This window comes from Anomaloglossus baeobatrachus, chromosome 1 (assembly GCF_048569485.1).
Source record: "Anomaloglossus baeobatrachus isolate aAnoBae1 chromosome 1, aAnoBae1.hap1, whole genome shotgun sequence".
Classification (NCBI taxonomy): Eukaryota; Metazoa; Chordata; class Amphibia; order Anura; family Aromobatidae; genus Anomaloglossus; species Anomaloglossus baeobatrachus.
This window is the reverse complement of record NC_134353.1, coordinates 702,570,540-702,576,722: the sequence shown is the minus strand read 5'-3', so window position 1 is coordinate 702,576,722 and position 6,183 is coordinate 702,570,540.

The following is a 6,183-nucleotide window of genomic DNA, read 5'->3' as shown; positions in this document are numbered from 1 at the left end:
CGTGAAACGCAACCTGCGTGTCAAACACAGGAAATGTGTAGCAACACAGGTTGGTCCCACATTTTGCGCCCTTCAATCAGTTCCGGCAGAATTTACAGCTGCGCAAGCGCATAGTCCCGATTTTATGGCACAACATGGCGTGATATAAAGATAGAAATCTATATTAAATCTCATCAGACCCATATGCAAATTTGTATCATTCCAATGCTCTATGGAAATTCCTGTTCCCCACATACTACTGCTTCAAAAGGAATGAAATAAATTATAAAAAGGAAAACCCTATACATCAAGACTACTGTTACTTCATTATGTAAAAAGTGCCCCTGTGGAGAGAAAAAACATCCATGTAGCTGTCCGCATAATATAAATATACTTTTATATACATATTCACATATGATTACATTAATGCAAATTCAGTTTTTTAATAAATATTCATTTCCGACTGGAGTAATCTCATGCTGACATGTGAGGCACAATGAAGAATCCAATATAGACAGAAAACAAAAGGTTTTTATCTATAAGATAAAAAGATGAGATAAATTAATTACAATTCAAAATAATCCAAAATACCTCCCAACCCAAAAAACACAAATTTAAAACCATTAAAAACAAATTAAAACCAAAAGAGCTGACAAAGAAGCACTAAAACACGCTCACAAAAAAGCCCCAAACCCCAATGTTTCATTGAGGCCATATGGACTGAGGGTACCCAATCTAAAGATCCAACGGCTCTCCGTCCTAGCCAGGACTTTACCCAAATCTCCTCCCCTAATACCCAAGGTCACTTGATCAATGGCCTTGAGCCTAAGGGAGTGGGGATTACAGTTGTGGAACTCTCGAAAATGCCGTGGTAATGTTTTCAGCTGTGTAATATCCTCGACTGTCTTAGCCTTGATGATGTCCCTACAATGTTCCCGCACTCTAATTTTTAACTCACAAGTTGTGAGACCCACATACAATTTTTTGCAGGGGCATTCTCCCAGATAGATGACTCCTTTAGAAGAACATGTAAGTTGTTTTCTGATGGTAAATTTTCGTGACCCGTCAAAATTTTCAAAATGTTTTGATTTCACCAAATTGGCACAGGCCTTACACAGACCGCAGGGAAAAAAGCCCTGATCCGACATGGGTAGAATCCTTTTGTCTCTCCGTTCTGGATCAAAATGGCTATGCACCAAAGTGTCTTTCAAGCTCCTCGACCTCCTTGCTGTGATAAGCGGCTTCGGAGGCAACACTTTTCTCAAAAATGGATCAGACCGGAGAATCCCCCAATATTTGGACAACATATCCCTCATCTCTCCCCACCGATTGTGGTATGTAGTTATAAACCGTACCTGTTCAGCTTGTTCTTTTTTATTGGAAAAATGATCTTCCGATTCGTAGTTATTCGGGAATAACAAAGAGCTTCTCGAAGCCTGCGTGGCCCGATGGAAGCCTCTCCTAATGATCTTCTTACTATATCCCCTCTCCAGGAATCTTTGTGCCAGTTCGCCTGATTGCTTTTCAAAGGCTTTCTGATCAGAACAAATCCTCTTAGTTCTTAGAAATTGTCCAATTGGTATTCCCGAAATTACAGACTTCGGATGTGAAGAGGATACGTGAAGAAGGCTGTTTGTGGCAGTATTCTTTCTAAAAATAGAGGTGGATAAAAAACCATTATCCTGGGTCTTAATGGCAATGTCTAAAAAATCCAACTCTCTACCCTGCCTAAATGTAAGTTTTATATTTTGGTCATTAGTGTTCAACTTCTGCATCACATCTTTAAGATCATTGGGGGGGCCATCCCAGATAAACAGGATATCATCTATGTAGCGCATCCAATTAAGGATGCTACTACAACCTGGAATGGCTTCCCCCAAAAAAATATCCCGCTCCCATGCACCCAAAAACAAATTTGCATACGAAGGGGCGCATGCCGCCCCCATCGCTGTGCCTTGGGTTTGCAGGAAAATCTTTTGATCAAATGTGAATACATTGTGTGTAAGTACAAATTCAAGGAGGAGCAACACCAAGTCGACCATATCGCTATCCATATTACTATTATGCAGGAAAAAAGAAACTGCCCGAAGGCCATCTGCATGTCTAATCGACGTGTACAAAGACTCGACATCGGCCGTGACCAGAACCATGTTGGAACCAAGTTGTATATTGTCCAATCTACGCAAGGCCGATGTCGTGTCCTTGATAAACGAAGGCAATTCCGCAACCAAAGGCTGCAGATAATGGTCGATGATATTGCAGATAATTTCACTCAGCCCACCATTACCTGCCACAATCGGCCTTCCAGGGGGATCAATCATATTCTTGTGCACTTTTGGGATCAGGTAGAACGTTGCTAGCCGGGGGTGAAGATTTTTAATATATTCAACCAATTTTTTGGGTATAATTCCTTTCTCAAAAGCCGACATCAAGATAGAAAGTAATTCATCCTGAAAAGTAGGGAGAGGATTAGTTATCAATTTTCTATAACACTGGCGTACATTCAACAACTTGTATGCTTGTCGTTCATACATGGTGATAGGCCATATCACCATGTTGCCGCCTTTATCAGCAGGTTTGAACAACACATCCTCCCATGTTTGTAACTCCTCCAAAGCATTTCTTTCCCGTCTAGTAAGATTGGAAGGGCCTGATTTTGTAGAAAACTTCTCACGAAATTCCTGAGACACCATCTTTGTAAAAATCTCAATAGCTGAACATGAATTGAAGGAGGGAAATTTAGTTGATTTTTTTAAAAGAGCGTGAGGAAAGGTACTCACCACTTGTGGTTCACTTTCCTCCTCTAATGAATGAAGTACAGCCAGTGCTTCCTTCTCTTGTGTAGAAAGAAAACCTTCCGTTTGTTCAGACTTGCCATATAACCTCTTGAAAAACAGCTTTCAAGAAAAAAGATGTAAATCTTTTATGGACGTAAACGAGTCTGCCGGGCATGAAGGAGAGAATGACAAACCTTTACTTAAAAGAGAAACATGTGACTCCAGCAGCTCATGTTCAGACAGGTTGATTACCTTAAGTTGTTGATCTCCAGCATTATCGGTGTGGAAAATATCATAAGTGCGGTTTCCAGGTTTTTGCTTATTTTTAGAACGTGTGTTGAATGTATGTATTTGTTCAACCGAAGTACTGCTACTTGCCACACTGGAAGGTAATGATTGAATGGAAGAACTCCTGGACCTATGAGTACCATGTTCCACCTTTTTGGTCTGCCATCACATTAGTGATATTTTTAAAATGGGGAAACGGGCAGCAAATCTCACTCACCTCATCCGCTTGCCTCCGTCCAGCTCCTCCTGGGCATGTGGCGGTGCAGGGTGCACTACGTGATGGCTGTCACTTTAACAGACATGGTGAGCACAGTGTGTCTGCGGTATATATATCACAGGGTTGGGGGCTACAGAATATACATCACAAGGGAGGCAGGGGTTACAGTATATACACCCATTAGAGGCTAGGGGCTACGGTATTACATCACATGATAGGCTGGAGGCTATGGTATATACATCACAGGGTAGGCTGCGGGCTACGGTATATACATCACAGGGGAGGCTGGGGGCTACAGTATATATACACCACAGGGGAGCCTGGGGCTACTTTATTTACATCACAGCGGAGGCTGGGGGCTATAGTAAAACACCAAAGGAGGGACTGGAGCCATTGTATATGTGACGCCCTGGCGCCGCCAGGTGGTCACAGAGGTACATAACACCCTACATAACATCTTCCCACACAAGGGTTCAATCTGCCACAAAATCCTAGCCACCCCCCCAGGGTAAGAAGGACACACCAGTGCGCAGGACCAGTCGGATTCGGAGCGCTCACCTAGGGGTCTTGAGGATCCGGGGGGCGGGAACAAGTTAGATCAGTGTGGAGTTTGAAGTTGGAGGTCGAGTGGAGAGGAGTGACAGTGACAGACTGTCAGGAGGAAAGATGAGCCTAGTGGAGAGTGGACAGGGTAGTAGCCCTGGTCTACTGGCTAGGTGGCAAACAGTGGACCGTGTCCAAAGGCGACGGGAATACGTTCGCAGGAGATCCAGAGTGGACCGGGACAGGCTTGGAGCCCGCCGGTACCGACAGCGGAGATCAGGTCCGGAAACCGTGCACAGGCGGGGTACCTGGACCCTAGTTAGAAGATGGTTGCAAGCCCCTTCTCTAATTCACCAGGCCGGGAGCAGGTTTCAAGCCTAGCTCCAGAAGTTTAGCCCAGATAGAGCGAACCGGCAGCCCACCGCGGGGAATAGGGTATCCGAATTCACCCACTGAAATCCCAAGGGTCAGTGTTCACGGGCAACGGCTCCTCAGGTACACAAGACACCGGGAGCGGATTTCTCCCATTCCACACGGGTTAAATCAACACAAGAAAATTGCAGAGTGCTGGAGGAAGGGACATCGGTACACCAGCCCGGGTGTGGGACCCGAGTACACCTGGATGCGGCAGCCGGCCACTGACACCTTGGTTTACCAACGGACTTGCGTGCAATTATTCCACAGTGAGTACACCACCATTCCCCGGTCCGGCCCGGCACGCCACCTCCGTCCCACATCATTCCCCATGTTCTGGACATTAAGCCCCGGGGCATCCACCCCACGGAGGGGTTAACATCCAGCTGCTATCCCATCGCCCTCGGGTGCTCCCCAACAGCAGCGGTGGTACCATATCTTACCACACACCATGGGTGGAGTCACGAAGTACTTGCAGTAATCCCATACATATACGTCCCCTTTTTATTCGAGTGTCCGTGCTACCCCCAGGTCCGGAAATCTATCGAGCCACTGCGGATCCGGATCCGAGCAACCCGACTGCTGATGTGGGGGCGGCACATATATACATCGCAGGGGAGTCTGGGGGATATGGTATATATATCACAGGGGAGGCTGGAGGCTACAGTAGATAAATCACAGGAGGAGCTGTGGCTACAGTATATACATTACAGGAAGGGTTGGGGGTACATACATCAAAGGGGAGGCATGGGGCATAGACATCACTGGGGGCATACACATTAGTGAAGGGCACACACATTACTGGGGGCATACATGTTACTGGGGGCATACATGTTACTGTGGGGAATACATATGATTGGGGGGCATACACGTTACTGGGGGCACACATGTTACTGCGGGGCACACATTACCGGGGGGCATACACATTACTGAGTGACATACACGTTACTAGGGATTGATACACATTACTGGGGGGGTGATACACATTGTAGGCGGGCATACACATTACTGGGGGGCATACACATTACTAGGGGGCATACACACTACCGTGTGGGCATAAACTTTTACTGGGGGACACACACAGTTCTCAGGGGAATACACATTACTGCGGTGGGAGCATATATATTATTGGGATGAGGCCATACAGCTCTGGGGGGAGGCATAAAGCTCAGTGGGTACCCTATAGCTCGGGGGTACATACAGCTCTGGGTGGCCAAACATTGTGCTGGGTGATGCTGGCTGGAACTGCGGCTCCTGTCTTCATCTTTGTGACGGAAGCGCACCACGTGCTGACGACACCCGCAGATGAACTTCAATGCAAGTTTTAAAGGCCAGCAGCAAGGAAGTTTGTGTTCCCTGAGGCAGCTGAACTGATCATCGCCCCTGACGATGGCGAGTGGGGCCCCCTGACTGTCCAGGGCCCCAGCACTTGCCCAAGGGCTCTGGATTCTGATGCCAGCCCTGCATACGCTGCTCAAATCTACAGTGTGTCAATTCTTTCAGAGATTTATTTCCAATCAATTGGAAAAAAAATGCAGCAAAAACATGCAATTTTCTGCCAAGAGACATGTTTATTGTGCAAATATGTCTGCAGCCAATACTTAATGTGTTGACAGTGAGTGTGAGTTTTTTACTTCAGTATATGTGAGCCAAAACCAGTAGTGGGTAAGAAATACAGAAGTGGTGACATGTTTCTATTATACTTGTCCTCTATTGTTCCACTTCTGGTTTTGACTTCCAAATACTGAAGTGAAAAACTCACTAAATAGTCAACATGTGCACATGGCTTTAGGCTAGAAATCTGCTTTATAGTGCCTTTTGGAAGTAAAATATACTTACACAAGGAGCTTCCTTTTAATTTGAGTTAGATGGAGATCTAATGATATATGTAGGTCAGACTGGTATTGCCTGCGCCTGCTGCTGGAATTACCTAACAGCTTACAGTGGAGGAGGAGGCTATTCTGT